A 15753-nucleotide genomic window follows, 5' to 3' on the forward strand; every position below is an offset into this window, starting at 1 on the left:
CTGTGTTACCACAGGAAAATTGGTCTCCTGCACCATTAAAGGATGAGGACCAGAGCAAGTGGCGCTGGTTGGTGAGCACACTAAAATGTAGTCACTCTTCTACCTATAAAATGTGGCACCACCTTTAACAAATCCTTAAAGCTTATTTCCTGCAATATGGTGAAAGGTTTGAGGGATAATAAAAATCAGTTTTTTCTATAATGATTGGGTGCTCATATAAACTGTATAAGATAACCTGGAGTTTAACTAATATTTCTCTTAATAGTTTCCATGCATTAAATTGCCCTGCGACTGTCATCAAAAGAGGTCAACCTAGTGGTGGGATTTCTATACTATTAAAGTCAAATTGAACATGGTCATTTCATTTCTCTAAGCATCCCTCTAATCTGGCACAATGTATCAAATAATTTTGGAATGGATCAGCAAATCAAGCCTTTGGTTTTCTTTAGATATTTAATTTATACATTTCCAAAGATGAAAAGACAAACATTTTAACAAAATATCTAGTTAGTTTTGTAGGCCAGAGTACTGAAGTTGAGTATTGTGCCTCAGTTATTATATTAGGGAATCTAAATGTAAAGTTTTTAAACTACATAGCTAGCATATGCGTAGACCCAGTAAAATAAGAGACAGACAGTAGTTCAGGATCTACTTTTCTGGTCATATCTAATGTTGCCTCCTGTTGGAAACGTCTGAGAGAATTTCTAAGAAAAATAGACTTCATAATAGTAAAGGGAAGAATAAGCAAGGATATTCATGTACAATTCACACATACTTCCTTCTTGCCAAGTCCACCCTCGACTATCTAATTTCTTCCTATTATATGTTTGGCCTGCTCGTGATTTTAGAGGGTATTACTGCTCCAGTGAATGAGCATAAAATTGTATCATTTTCTATGGAGGCATCTTTAATTAATTGTTTATGAAGGACTTCTTTCCATGAATAAAATTAATGGTCACACCTCTTGGTATGAGAGGAAAATAGCTGACTTAAGGATAACTTTAGAACAGGCAATAGTTGAAAAACCTGCCCCAAATATTAATACCTTAGATATATTTTAATCTCTAATGAATAAGTTAGTAGAAAAGAAAACTACAGAGATAGGTTTATACAAAACTAGTATTAAGGAAAAATGTGTTCTCAATAGAGATTCTACTCTGCTGAAGAAAACAAATGGTCATATTAGGTGACAATAACATGTTTTTATAAGGAAAGATGAAGAGTAATTTATTACTTGAAGAAAAAAAGTAGTAGACAAAGGCTAATAATAGGAAATTAATTGCAGATCATATGTGGATGGCCCTAAGAGAATCTTCACCTCAAACAATAGCAGAAGTTTTTAGAAATTAATTGCATCAAGGAATTGATGAGATGGTTCTTTAGTTACTATATGTGAAGGCATGTGGATAGAATATATTTTGAGTTGTATACTCCTAATGGAAATAATGGCTCTGTTGCACACGATGGGATAACTACCACCTTAGTATCAACAGAGTAGTATATCCCTCCAACAGCAATAAAGATAAAAAGTTACATTTTAAAAGCAAGATCTTCCACTGCTATTAACCCAGATGAAATTCCATTTACTGTAATAAAGAGAGAGGCCCAGCGTTGTTCTGTCTCTTTGGTCCCAAATTTATAATTTTGTTATTCTAGTCGGGCATGTCCATTGCAGTATAATAATACTTCTTTACATAAAGGGAGACAAGTCTACTCCAGTGAATCATAGAAGAATAGCATTGCTTGAAGCAGTAGGGACTAGGGACTATACTAGAAAACATTCAGGGATGGGTAACTGAGTGGGAAATCCTGCCTTTAAATCAAGCCGGCTTTAGAAAAAACTATTCAACAATAGATGCTATTACAGTAATGGAAGTAATATGTGGTAACGAGAGGCCAGTTTGTGAATGCAGCTTTTATTGATTTTTTCACTGCCTTAGATCATGCTGATTGTCCACATTTATGGAAGAAACTTGGTGCTTTAGGAATTCAATTAGTCCATTTACATTTAATAATTGCCTTACATTCTTCCTCTTGGTGTCAAGTACTTATGGGATGTCTCAAGGAGTTACACCGAAAATAAGAACAAATAATGGTTTAAAAAAGTGCTGTCTCCTGGCCCAATTTTTGTTTTCATTGTACATTCATGTTTTGCTGATAGTATTATCAAAGCCTGCAGGAGACCCCCCCTCGCAGTCAGCGATCAAAAGATATCTTGTTTGCTAAATGCCAACTATGTTGTAACACTTGATTTGACACACATAGGCTTACAAAGAAGATTGTGTAATTTAAAAATGTTTGCATTTTTCCCAAACTTATATGGCAACAGCAAAATGTTTGTCTTCAAGGGCAGAAATAATCAGAAAAATATACATTTTAATTTGGAATGTGGGGATGAAACCTCTGGAAGTAGTAAAAGAGTATACATACTTGGGGAAGATCTTTAGTTCTTTGCTAAATGATAAGGCACAAATAGCCAACATTTCTCAGAGAACAACTGGCCATGCAAATGAGCTGTGGAGATTTTATAATGTAGATGGTCGTAAACATTCTTTGCATCTTTTAATGTTATATCGAATAATAGTTCCCCATTGTTTATTATATGCAATTAAGACAATTGTCTACACAAACTGGGCTTATATGGATCTGGAAGAGGGGAAAATCTTCCAAAAGCTATGGTCCTTAACTACATTAGCACCAGTGTGTGTCATATGGCTAAAACGTAGTCATACCTTATGTGCTGTCTATTGCTGCAGTATTACATTGAGGACTTTGATGTATTACGAACGGAATACTTTGTGGAAATTTTAAGCCATTGAAATTGCAAAGATAAATGGCTTTAATTTCACGTTTGGTAAAAATCTTCACTTTCCCTGAATTTGTTAAAGCTGGGGAAAGGAGCAGTTATTAACACAGATAGGGCTGAGTTAAAGTTATTCCTTACTAATTCTTGTCTGACTCTCAGTATACAAATGGATAGAGAGATGCTTGTCATAGTAAAAGTAAGTTTTTCTGTTTTAGCTTCTCTTATAAGGAAAACACTGAACAATCATATCTAAAGTGGAAATTAGATTATGGGTTCTGTGGAGTAATTTTTTTAATGAGATTGAATCTGCTCCCCCTAACAGTCATAATGGATGCCTGGAAGAAAACCACATTTTGGCAAAGCAATAGGTTTCGAATGTGCAGATAGCTTGTGGCTTTGTCATTTTGCACCAGTGAGGCACAAGCAGCAGAAAACGTAGGTGAGTCAAACTCATACAAGAAACCACCCTTGAAGCAACTCATAAGGTGTATCCAAGGGACTGTGTGGGCAAACGTCACCTGTAACATTTTAAAGAAGTGCTGTGTACAATAAATAACTGATAAGGGCTTTAAAGTCTTTTAAATGGTGCATATATGAAGTTGGTAAAGTTCTCGCTTGTGTTGCATGCTGTGTAAATCCATCCAACTGTTGTGTAACTTAGCTAAAGAATACATTGTAATTGATCATAGTCACTCTCAGCACACAGAGAAGAGATGCTGTAGTGCTTAGACACTAAACAAAGAGGAACCCCTGCACTGTGTAAGATAGACAATCAGTGATCACATTTCAGTCTCTGATAGTCACTTAGTGCCCCCCTTCATTACAGCAGCCTCACTCCACTTTGCCCGATTACTCAACAAATGAGTGTGAACACTGACAGGAACAAGGCTTTGTTACATGCAAAGTAAAAAATAGATTATGATGATTGGGACATGGAGCACAGGAAATGGAATCAAGGCAGTTGTATTTCAAACTAACATTCATATATACAAAACCAAGGAAATGGAAACAGGGAAGGCCATCTCAAGATGCCGAAGAGAAAGGTGAGACACATTCAATTCATAGCTGTCAAGTAGCATGGTCCTGTGTTTGTAGCCAACAAAGTGGTGTGTGCAGGGAATTTCAAGTTACCATTTAAAATGAGAAACAATACTGTGAATTCCAGTGTTAGTTAACTTGATGACCGAGTCCTTTTGAGAACTTTAAGGTAACAACGAGTTTCAAATCCTATTTAACAAAACATTTTAAACAAAAGTGATCTCTGGTCTTCATCAACTTTAAAAAAAACAACAACAGAGTCATGTTTTGGGGTTGTGATCTGACTGTACCCCTCAGCTTTCATTACATCAGTTAAATGATGGACCAAATTTCTCATCATTTAGGTTTTGAGGGGGTACAGGTGCACGATTTACAATCTCTCATCCAATGGATCTTTTTAAGTTGACTGAGATGCCCAGGGAGTTAGCCCATTTGGTTACACAATAAGGACCAGGAATCGGTGATGGAAGTTAAGTCATTTTATTACCAATTCCACTGTGTATGCATGTCAGGAGAATATTAAAATGATACAAGATTATAGTTAGAAATCTGAAATATCGCAAAGGGTTCAATAGGATGTTATCTGTAGGATAACATGCAAAATAATCACAGTCACCGCAATAAACAAACTGAGAATTAGAACTATGTATTCCTTAAACTCTGATTCGGTCTCCTAAACATAAATAAGTTCAAAAGTCATCAAATCAAGGTTCTAAGTTCAGAATAATGATGGTTTATAGAGTGGGGTCTCAATGGAATTCAGAAATGCAAGGAGGTGTCAGCATTGGGAAAAATCCAGTAGAGGTCTTCCAGAATTGGAATAAGTACTTAGCATGAAGCTTCACACTTGCAATAACAAAGGGAGCAAATAGATCTGTACCCCTCAAGGTCTAAGGGAATCTGCTCTAACTTCTGACAGAGTGAAGATTAGCTAAAACCAATAAAACTTCAACAACAATCTTATCTCTTCCCACCCCATGAGGAACCAATCATTAAATTTCCTGTGGTGTGCATTTGCAAAACCACCTGATTTTCCCTCACACAGAACTTGGACAGGGACTGCAATCTTGAGCATTCCCAGCTCCTGATATACAATGCCAATATTTCTCGCCTCAGTCTTTAGTCGTAATAAAATAATACACACAACAATATTCCTTTCTCTAGCTAATGAAATCATGCGAATGCACCTGCAAAAAGAAAGAACACGCTAACCAAAAAAATACATTTCAAATTTAGGGCCTTTAGTCGGGCTAACTTTAACTAAACATTTAGGCCCAGATTTAAACTTTTTTTGCGCTGCATTTGCGCCGCTTTTTGACGCAAAAAACAGCACAAACTTACAAAATACTACTGTATTTTGTAAGTATGCGCCGCTTTTGCGTCAAAAAATGACGCAAATGCAGCGCTAAAAAAGTATAAATAAGGGCCTTAATGTGCATTTCAAATATATGATACATACAGAAACCTTTCAAAAGAAATGCAGAACATGTACAAAAGAAACACAGTACGTCTGCAAATACACTTTAAAGTGTAAATGAATGATTAATACAATCAAGTAATTTGAAAATTACAGTAGTGACACTGTTATAAATATTCATCTCATCAATAGTTACATTTAAGCAATGCTTTTAAATGTTCACACACGTTAACATTATTTAAGGCACGCAGTAAATATAATGTCAAAAGGCAAGATCCAGTCACAGCCTTGACATTCACAACACCTTTCATCTAGTGTTTTCCAGATGTTTCATGTCATCATAAAATTGACACTTATTGTTCTCCATTTCCATATCCCTTCCCATGTTTTCCTTCCTTCTTTGGTTTTATGCTCTTGTATTCTTCAAAAATAATGAACAGACATATCACACAGATGACGATAACAATAAGAGGTCTCAAGATAGAACCCACTATTCCACTTCCTAAGTTTCCAAACCATTTGCCAATCCTAGAAAACTCATATCCAGTTGCTTCTCAAACACCTGTAGCTTCTAAGTCCTTCACATTTCCTTTCAGATTAGTAATGTTCTTAATGTATTTCTTTAAGCCCTCAGTCTTGTCAGGGATATAGGTACAGCATTGCTGGATGTGTAACATTTTGCAGCCACATCGACTGGTGGGAACAATTTGCAGAAAGAAAATGATGGGAGTGGAATCACATGACTTGAAAGAACTGCAAGCAAGTATCTACCATAGTTATCTCTTAATCTGTTTTAAGGAAGAGACAGCTTTAAATTGACGACTGGCACAGTCTTTCATAGATACAGCGGTCAAAAGGTATCCTCAACAGAACCAATGTGCTTGGAATTTCTGTAGTGCAAACCTAGCCAAAAGCCAGCCAATACAATCAGAAAGTCAGTAAGTGTTAGAAGAGGAGGCTGGTTTGTGGACTGTTTATTTTCAATGCTTTCAGCATTGTGGAATCCTGTTGCTGCTACTCACATGCCACATCACCTGCAACCCATGGGAAACCCTGCAGGTCACTGTCAGGGCAGAAGTGATGGATTGGCTCCAGCTGTAAGGGAGTACTGCCAGTGACTGGCCATGGTGTTCTGCAAATTAATGGGCTTATTCCTCTTCTGAATCTACTCAATACTATCTGAGTCCCTGTTATTATCTCCCTTACAAATGAAAGAGGTTGACTCATTACGGGCAAGGCTGTTGGTACAAGAATGGTACACAGCCAGGTTGGAGAAACTGCACAGAATCCAGGGCTGTGTCTGAGCGGCAGCACGAGCCACTCAGACCAAGACTGGCCCTGCTTTCATGCTATGCTTAGCATGAAAGCAGCACCAGGATTACTGGGGAGCTTGTGCTGGTATCCCAGCAAATGCTGGACACCAACCACCACGAGCAGAGAAGCGAGGCGGCAGGAGGTGGTGGGAAAGGTAAGTTTTTTATTTATTTTTTATTGTTTCCCCCCGTATATGTCTCCCCCACCCCTTGACATTTGCAGCGGCCGCCGCTTACCACCACTAGACTTCCTGCCCGGCCTCTTCTGTTAGATTTATTGCCCATATTAGGATGTGTTTTGCATAAGTGAAAAGACTTTAGTGCCTTAAAATCATGTAATGTAGAATCCATTAAAGATTGCTTAAATCGTAAATAGTCCAACTACTATGGCCTACAGGCTCAGAGAAGCTTGTTTTAGTCACATACATTTTGTACTTCTTTCTTCTTAAACATAATTTGGACTGAAGTACCTGAAGGTGATTTTTTGGGGTTTGAGTACTGAAACCCCAAAATTCCATATATATTTTGGGTAAAAAGTCTTGCTTGAGTCACTGTAAATTAAACCTGGATTCTAAAGAAGGTAATCGGCTCAGGACTAGTGGTCTCAATGAATCTGTGGCTCTTGTGATATGAGAATCACATTGTCTAATAAGATGATCATCCTTATGTTTTTTTCTTATGGTGTTTCCATAGATGATTCAATCATGGCGATGAAATACCATAGGGCTGTTTGCAGGCAGATGAGAAAGGCAACAAACTCAAAAATCTAACCACCACAATTACTGTTGAAGTCTTTAATGAGAGAAAATAAGGATAAGCTGGTACACATCTGTTAATATAAAAAATCTAACAACCACATTTACTGTTGAGGTCTTTAATGAGAGAAAATAAGGATGAGCAGGTACACATCTGTCAGTATCACAGAGACCTATCTAATTTGCTTAAAAGAGAATGTCACTCAACAGAAAGATAATCTTTGTCTTGAATGTGATTACATTGGACAAGAACAAAGTAACATAAGATGAACCTATTGTTTCACTTATTCACTAGAAGGAGGTTGCTGAAAAATTCATATATATGAGGTGTCGCAGTTTAAGGTCACCTTTGTGTAAACAAAATCAATGTCACCTTGTTCCAGCTGTTTGTGTGTAAAAAGGCCAAGATGACATTTTTTCTTTAGGTAACTGGGAGGCCTGAAAAATCGTTTTGTGCCATGGTAATTTCCCCTAAGGCACTCACTACCACCTGTGACCATTGGTTTGGAAAACATAGTGAAATGCTTTTGCTCTGTCCAGTTCACCCTCCTGTGCACAGTCTGTAATCCTGAGGATCTTGTTATTGAAAACAGATAGCGGAGCAAATCCTGCCATGGCCATATATTAAAAAAAAGTGATATATGAGCCTTATTAAAGGCCATGAAGGTTAACAATTGTTCACAGTTCTTTCTAAATCCTTACAAAGGGCCATCCAAATGTGATCTAGTGCCAATCTGCCAGTTGACCACCCTCTCAAATAGCTAGGTTTTCCAGCTGAGGATCCATCCTGATAAAGATTCAGCATCACCTCTCTGCCAATATTGCATAATTACATCACCAAAGAGACATACAGCTCACTATGCCCATCCTGAAATAATATTTATATTAACTGTTATTCTATCATCTTGGGCCATATTCAAATCTTTTCAATTTGTCTAGAAACTAATCTTGACTGGCCATCAAGTTCTGTCCATAACCATTCAAATTGTTAGGTACAAAGTCCGGAGTCCTTATTGTGTTGTGAAAAGTTGGCCATGAAGAGTGACATCTTGGCATCAACATCTAGGGCAGTCAACACGTTATTGTCCAGACACAGAAAATTGACACAATAGAGGCCATTGGTCAATGATGGGGAACACAACTTAGAGATCTGATATAACAAGTGCTGCAACACCACTGCTATCTAACATCCTCCTTATGCCATCAGGTGTTGATAGAGTTAAGCTCTAATGCAACACCATGGCTTGCTCTATGTATTGTGAACTTTTAAATCTGTTTAGAGGGAATTTGCAAAAATAAACTGAAATGTGGGCAATGTGAATGTGCATTAGATGCAGATTGATGGTGACCTGTCTTGAAAATCCAGAAAATATTTGTGGCATTGTAGTGTAACTCAAAAACATCCTCACAGTTGCATTGGGTGAGGAAAAACAGAATAGCCCTTCCTAAAATGGCTCATCACAGATATGAAGCCTTTAAATCTCTAAATTATTTCTTCATTAAGGAAACAGGAGTTTATTGGTTGTAGCATACTCCATCGGTCCTGAAATATGGCCTGGTTTGGAGTGTCTGACAACCATTAACTATCATCTTAACTGTATTCGATTTTTTTAAATGTAAAATCATGAAAGTATACATGTTAAAACATTTCTTCATACATATCCAGTAAGCGAAAGATCAGGGAACAGTACTATATATATATATATATATATATATATAAAACACCAACGTTGCTAGACATCCGAGGCTGCTATTTCAGTAGCAGTCCAGGCGTGGACCTAGCCATCCACATATTATTACCAACAATACTCCTGTTACATGCAGAGAGTTCCCGGACACCAAGACCATAAGGTCTTTTGGACCTCCACTTGGTGTCCGGGAACTCTCTGCATGTAACAGGAGGATTGTTGGTAATATATACAGATATATATATATATATATATATATATATATATATATATATATATATTTAGATATATTTAGATATATATATATATTTTTTATATATATATATATATATATATATATATATATATATATAAATATATATATATATATATATATATATATATATATATTACCTACTTGCAGTTGCCACTAGGTTGTTATGGTTAGGACCATGTTCCACAAATGTTTTCAAAAACATGTTGCTGGTGATTCTTGTTGCGCATGGAAAGTTTTGGGGTCATCCGTCAAGCGGAGGCTGAGAAAAAAGGGAGGTCTGAAAAGTTGCATTGTCCATGTTAATTCCCATAGGACCTTTAGACACGCCTGCAGCCTGAACCACTAGACAGAATTACACCAAATTTGGCAGAAAGCTAGTTTTCAGTACGCAGATTGTGCTTTCGCTTATTTGGTGTAAATCTGTCCAGTAGTTTTGGGGGAGAAATACATTTGTGTATCTCTGGCCACAACACATTCACGAATAATGACAAGCTCTTGCAGGGAAATGCACAGCTCTGACTGGCTGCCAACACTTCAAACTGGGAAGTGTTTGCAGCCACCTTGGGACTCAGCCGAGTCCCACAAAAAGAGTTAAAATAAAATAAAATATTGGGGCAGTATAGAGTCACCCTGACCCCTTAGCTCTGGTACTGGGGTCCCAGAGGGCCCCTCCCCCAAGATAATAATCATGCCGTGGGGACCACCACCTCTCCATGGCTATGAAAAAAGAATGAAGAGGGTGTGAAACTTTGAAGGGGGGGCTGCATAGCCCACCAAGAGGAGCCAATGATGGCCTTTTGTAAGTTTGCGCTGATTTTGCATCAAAAAATGACGCAAAGGCAGCACTAACTTTCAATAAATCCGGCCCTTAGTTTCTATATAAAAAACGTTTTTTTACTTGCCTATATCTTAGGTGCCGCTTGACGTATCTTCATGAAACTTTCTAAACCAATTTGCCAGTCATGGAAGCTTCTGTTTGGAAAGTTTCGGTGTGATCTGTCCAGTGGGTCTGAGAGAAAGGGGAGGTCCTAAATCACATTTTCCCCATTCAACTTTACATAGGGATTTTGAACAGAGATAATGCTGAAACTACTGGGCGTAATTACACCAAATGTGGCAGAAAGGTAGATCCTGGTCCAGAAGGAAATCCTTGTTTCTTTTAGTGTAAATCTACTCAGTAGTTTTTGAGAAATTAAGGAGAAAACAAATTTGCATATCTAGGGACTTGAATGATTCCTGACTCCTCACAATCTCGTGCTGAGATCTGATTGGCTGACAACTCTTCAACAAGGAAGCCAACAACACTTCAACAAGGAAGCCAAAACCCCACAAAAAAAATAATTATTAAAAAAAGGGGCCAGGATACTAACACTCTGACTTCTGGTGTTTGGGTCCCAAAGGGGCCCCCCGGGGCTAAAACGCATTTTTTGGTTGATTTTACAGCCGCAGTTGTGGTGGATCCGCGGATCTGCCCTAAAATGTAAATGATTTATAACTCACGCCCCCTCCAAGCACAAAAATTGTACTGCAAACATTACATTGATGTAATGAGTGACATAATTTGTGGGGTCATTAGCAGTGTATGGCGAGGGCGCGAGTTATAGTTACCTTAGGGCATGAGTTATAGTTACTTGCGGTAACTAACTGGTGAGTTATATGATTTTGTATGTTTAAAATGTGAGCCTAACTATAATGTCTCTGTAACCTTTGTTTTTTAGGTGAATTTATATATATATATATATATAAATATATATATATATATATACATGTATATATATAAATAAAAAGTTCATCAACAAGTAAGAAGAAAAAAGAAAAAGACAACACTTGCAAATAATCTGTCCACATGTGTAACTCTGTGGTGATAATCCTTAAAAGCAAACGTGATGATGATAACAACATTATACAAGGATACATGTTAAAAATAGACTATGGCCCTCATCATGGTGAAATCACCTTGAAAAGGCTGGTGGAGAAGAAGGTTGTAATCCACAGAGCAGCGTAGCATGCAGTGCTGCCCTAGCAGATTACGACCTCCACCACTGCCAGACCAATGGGATCATGGATCCCAGTGGTGCTGACAGAACCCTGGTGTTCTGACCGCCAGGGTCTTTATGTGGTGGTAAGACTGCCACAGCAGCGGCTGCCCTGACCTCTACCATGTGGCTGGCAGTCTGAAGACCGCCAGCTTCGTAATGAGGCCTTAAATATCTAGAGCTAAAAGCCCTAGCCAGAAACCCCAGCAAGATACACAAAAACAAGTTTTTGGTGTTTATACAAGATGTAAGTGTAAAAAGGCAGGGCTGGCCTGTCTCAAATCCATAGGCAAAAAAAGGAGCCTAATAAATTTATGACGGAGAGTATTAAATCTGGGATATATCAAAACAATGCGCATGGAATCCATAGAAGAAACCTCTTCACGGACACAGCCCAATATTTCAGTCGGTTTAAACCAAACCCCCTTTGCAGATGCCGATGGTGTGCTGACATCTCTAACAGAAAATAGGGTTCTATGCCATAGACTGATTTTACAATTCACTACTGTCACATTGACTGCTTGGCTAAAGCCAAGGCCCCTCTCTTGACTGCCATCGAAAGAGAGGAGGCCTGCTTCAGCCAAACAATGTCAGATTTAGTAATTCCCTCAGGGTTGGTAAATAACACTGGCCTTCCAAGAGCTTTAAATTGTGGCTTCATGTATTGTAGCCAGGGTATACAGGACCTATTGTCTAGGGTTAAGCAATCAATCTATTTAAATGTAACTCTTTCTTAACCAAGACTGAATACCACAATATGAGAGGGCGAAGGCAGATAAAGTCCTCAATTTTACCCATACCCAATTCCTCATGGATGATCTCTGAGGGAGTACCTTGCCCCACACCTAAAAGGCCCCTTATGAATTTGTTTTCCCCCACCTGCACTGGTGCAATATTTGCTTAATCCCAGCTCTCACAGCCAAAGCTTGCCATGGGGGATATATTTTCATTTCTAGGCACATGGTCTGTTTTGGCTTGTGCCCTAGGCGACAGGAAAAATCAGTTAGACCAGCAGAGTCCTCTTAGGAGAACCTGTATTATTTTTAATCAGGAGCTGCCAACTCAATCATGAATCTAGTAAAATCCCTACATAGATAAAACATGTCCATCTTGCTTAGTGCCTGCCCTTGCGCTAAAAAAGTAGAGACTTTGGTATTCTTTGGACCCACCATCATACAATAACATTTTTTTAAGTTTGTTACCAGATCCAAACTTCTTGACAGCCACGAACTAACTCTTGTCAAAATGTTTAATTCAAGAAAGATATGATTGTTTTAGTTGATATGATCTGTTTTATTTGTTCGTACTGGTATTTAGTTTTAACTTATAAGCACTTCATGACTGGTGACTTGTTAAAATCCGAGTTGTAAAGAAAAATAGCTGCTCAGTTAACCAAATTCTAAAGTAAAACACCCTCACTCAGTTATTTTCTTTTGTCCTTGGCTTAATCAGTCTTTGTTCCTGTTTATCGAAAGTAGGGTTACATGTGACACTACTGCCTAAGCAACGGAGACCACCGCCTGATAAACTGGTGCTAATCGCATGACCTCTCGTCAAAAGGCCCTTTCAGACTTCTGATGATGACGTGAGAGCAACAATGCGATATATTAGTGCCACTAAAATGTCTCCAGGATCAGAAAAAATGAAGAAACAGCCATGTAAACAATATCAGTATACAATCAATTAATGGACTGTGAGCAAGTGTTCCTATTATAAACTCAGATGTGTCATACTTATCTGAGACAAATTTTAGAGGGACTGTAACTGAACAGCATCTATAAAGTAACAGTGCGGAAAAAAATATTTAATAGATACGTTAGTTAGTGGATCTAAAGTTAGGGAGTGGAAGAGGACCACAAAATCATTCTGCTGTGATTCTCACACTTCGCACTAAAGAGTACATCAGGATAAACAGTCTATGACAATGTCATTTGGATGTCAATGATAGTCATTTTGCTCACACATGAATTCAGTCATCCTGATCTCGTCAGGCTGCAAGACAAATCCGACAGAGTAAAATCAGAGAGAATATTTGTGGATAGTAAGTGACCTAAAGAGAGAGTATTGTGTGGTAACAGAGGCATAGTGGCTTTTAGCCCTGATCTTTAATGTCAAGTACTATTAGTCACTGAAAATCTTTTAAGTTGTTAGGACCATCAACACTGAACACGGTGAGATATGTTTTAGAAATGTGAGGTAATTCAATACATTAAAGTAAAGTAACATTAATGCTAAAACCCTGTCATCCTATTTTAACGCAAATTAAACATGGTATTTCAAGCTGTGTTTTTTAATATCAGAATGTTTTTCATGGCTGTAAATGTCAATCGTTCTGCCTTATACATGGAGTGGTTTTTGATAGATAATTTTGAAGCTGGCTGGTGGTACATTACACTCCAGGTTATAGCAGGTAGGGAGAGCCACCCTGCCCTCTGTTTATTGCGCTGTTAAATTGTAAAAGAGGTAAACACGAAGGTACTTTTCCATCATTAACTTCCTTTCTAAAGTGTTAAATTAATAGGCAACCAATTTCTCTTTCAAATGGACTTCAACGAGGGACCATTGTCCTTTATGAAACATTTGCTGTGGTGGTGTTGATAGTGTTAGCAGTGTTGGCCATTGAAGAATTGATAGGAAAAGCAGGATAAAGGGACTGTTAGCGAAAAAATGATTGGTGCCCATTTTGGTGGCAGAGGAAGCTCCCGTAAAAACAATCCTGATTCCCAACCCAACACAACACCATGAAATCAATGATGGCGCAGATCAAAAACCACATGAGCTGCAGTGTCAAGGAGGAGGGTAGAACAAGAACAGAAACACCATCAACAGCAGTGAAGAACAGGGCAGAGTATAGTAGGTGTTGGGACTGCAGGGAGTTGAGGAGTGGAGATGTTCAGGATAGAGTCGATGATGAGAGGGCCATGGGCTGTGCTGAAATGGCAAACAGGAGGGTGGAAATAGACTGGGTGGAGGATTAGCCTTTGTTAGTGCACCAAAGGTCCCACTCCTCACAATACGAACCAAAGGCAGGTGTGTTGCAAATTTCACTTTCACCTAAGTGGAAACATTCACCTGTCTGAGTATTTTTTCACCTAATCTGGATGCTGACTGTATGCTAGTAAAATACCATCCTACAGTCAATAAAGTGCTGTGCTTGTGGCCTAATTAAACATGAGCAGACACTTCCAAATAGCCAATAATGGAAAAGACTGGCGCTCTTCCACTACTCTATATATACTGCCCTGTGGGTTCAACCAAAATATGAATGAAAAACCAACATAGCAATGCTCTAGCATGCTGGCCCAAAGCTTCTCTATGCAAATATGTATTTCATGTAGTATTTTAATGATGATAAAAGTCTGGCAGACACCTGTCTCAGGCCAGACCTAAAAAGGAGCATTTTTAAGAATCGGATCTGAGGCCAATATCTTTAAACTCATAATGTTAAAAAGTATTTTATTTCAGAATTTCATTAAGTCCACTTCAAAGATCAGATTCGAGCCCTACTTGTGATGTACAGCCATAAAGAGCACTGAAAAGAAGTTCTGATTTCCAGGCAAGCATTTCTTTGGGAAAACATGTTATTCTCACTGCAGAAGTACCATGCTTGCAGTATCATGTCTTCTTGACCAATGTTCTAAGCAAATCGTACTAAGTTATGTAAGAATTAAACATAGAAATACCATGCAAATCAGTGTCACTTTTGTTTGTTTAAATGTGCATACTGATAAACACTAGAAACTACATTACTTTGGTCTTCATATTTGCTTCAGAATATGTACTGGAATTAATGACTAAGAAATATTACATTCTGGCAAGACCCTCCACTCCACTGACACCAGCCTTTAACAATATCTTCTCAGCATTATAAATTATACTTATAGGCAACCAGGAGCAGTGGGATGATGTTTACCCTTTTTTTGTTCACTGGTACAAAGAGTCAGTTTTTCTCAGATGTCACTGAGGATGACTTCCAAAAGCCTTCGAAGCCTCAGCCAAGGCTTTTATGAAAGTGGCGCTATCACAGAAGATGTGAGCAGTGGCCATTAATTCAACAACTATCCCACTAGATTTCAGGGTCATGAATCAGTGGAATTTCCAAGTTGGTCGGAACAGCTGTACTCAAACATCTACCCGTGTTTAGCTCATCTCCCTATTGGACAGTCTAAAATTCATGCTTTTTTTCTTAGAGGACTGTTCTGAAAATGAAATAGGATGATCTGCATGACTTTTTAGGAATGGTTTGGTGTCTTGCAATACGACTATCATTTTTGGATTGAGTCCTCCAGATTAGTTATTCTGATTTAATTACTCTTTGGAACAAGCATTGGGGAATTCAATCTGTCTGGCCTTTAGTGCAATGAGGCAGTGCCCGAATGACTGGTCTGAAAGGTCACTGTGTGGCCTTCTTTTTTGGTTATTTGTGGGCCTGTTTTGTGATCTG

General features: G+C 38.2%; 1 protein-coding gene across 1 annotated transcript in view; it reads left to right on the forward strand.

The window, feature by feature from the left end:
- Positions 1 to 15753, forward strand: part of C1QL3 (complement C1q like 3) — a 154467-nt gene that overhangs the window by 32411 nt on the left and 106303 nt on the right. The window lies entirely within an intron of this gene.

The sequence above is a fragment of the Pleurodeles waltl genome, chromosome 10 (genome assembly GCF_031143425.1).
Source record: "Pleurodeles waltl isolate 20211129_DDA chromosome 10, aPleWal1.hap1.20221129, whole genome shotgun sequence".
Lineage (NCBI taxonomy): Eukaryota > Metazoa > Chordata > Amphibia > Caudata > Salamandridae > Pleurodeles > Pleurodeles waltl.